This window comes from Sinocyclocheilus anshuiensis, unplaced genomic scaffold, assembly GCF_001515605.1.
Source record: "Sinocyclocheilus anshuiensis isolate Anshui unplaced genomic scaffold, SAMN03320099.WGS_v1.1 scaffold453, whole genome shotgun sequence".
NCBI lineage: Eukaryota > Metazoa > Chordata > Actinopteri > Cypriniformes > Cyprinidae > Sinocyclocheilus > Sinocyclocheilus anshuiensis.
Window position 1 is genome coordinate 909319 of NW_015537979.1, and position 1491 is coordinate 910809.

The window sequence follows — 1491 nt, forward strand, 5'->3', positions numbered from 1 at the left end:
AACTACTTCTAAAAAGATTTTTGATAATTTTCATACTTTTCTGGGGGAGATTTTCCACCTTGTTACACCCGTGATGTTACAGAGCAAAAAGGACCCGGCCTCAAACAAATACTTATAAATCACTCATTATGCTATATTACCAAAAAAGATTGGATTCAATCTTTTTGTCAACTTCTTATCTTTCATTTAGGACTGGTTTTGTATTTATATTTGCTTCGTGATTTATAAGCAATTTTATGAGGCCGGGTCCTTTTTGCTCTGTAAACTCGTAAGTGTGATAGGGTTCTGAACACAACACAAGGGTTTTAAATAGCTTTTCACTATTTTTGTATTCATGATCTGATCCATTCAAGTTGTAGCGGTATTTTACAGAGAGGCGGCAGCTTTTCCGCGAGTGGGTGTGGCTTCAGCGCCGACAGCGGACACGCCCCGCAGAGAATGCTGCTTATTTTTTTTTCAAGATTTTGATACCTTATTTTATTTACTTGGCGTTTTTTGCCATTCAAATATGGCTGGGTGGTTAATAACACGTTTTTTTCTGTGGTGTGAAACTCGGAACATATATTTAATATTGCTTTACACAGACTTTAAATTTGCAAATGAGGCATTATCTAATTGAATATGCACTAATTTGCATAATTTTCCAGAACAGAAATCTGAACAATGTAAAGCCAGGTTCAACATTTTTGCTTAATTTATTAATTGACATATTGGAATTAAATATTTTCGGAAAGTTGATTTTAGATATCTGTTTTATCACTCCATAAATCTGAAAATACCATCACCATGTTTTTTTTAGGAATAAAATTGTATGTATAAAATTAGACGAATGACATATGGACAAACCCCTCTGTAAATACTCTCAGAATATAGATATGAATAAAACTGTAAAGTATATAAGTGTATGTAAGTGCTGCTGAAGCAGAGATTTCTGACTCTGCAGAAGAAAAAAATATTTTTGATAAAATGGCTTTAAAGATATGTACTGTAATTGAAGTCTACAGACACAAATAGATAAAGTGTAATAAAATAAACACTTAAAAATCTATTTAGGATGTTTTCTTTCCATTAATCTGAGTTATGAAAAGCTGAATAACCCAAAATCTCAAAACTAACCAGTGCATGAAGAATCAATGTTTTTGTCTGTAGTAGTCAAGCAGGAACATCAGATTTCAGTGTTAGTTTTATGAATCCACTTGATACAGTGGCCTGTAAGACCTGACCTGACCTTATATTAAAAAACCAGCGTGTTGCCATCATATAGGGTCAATGTTATGAAAATATATATAGACCAAAGTCAAACTGGCATCAAACAACAGCCGCACTCTGCAGAGAATCAGACATTCATTCAGTCCTCCTGTGCACCAGAGAACCCACAGCAGGGCTTTGTCTATCAGGATCATGTCAACAGATGCTTCTCTCTAAGTGTTTCTTCAGATATGAGGAATATAGACAGTATATATATATATATATATATATATATATATATAT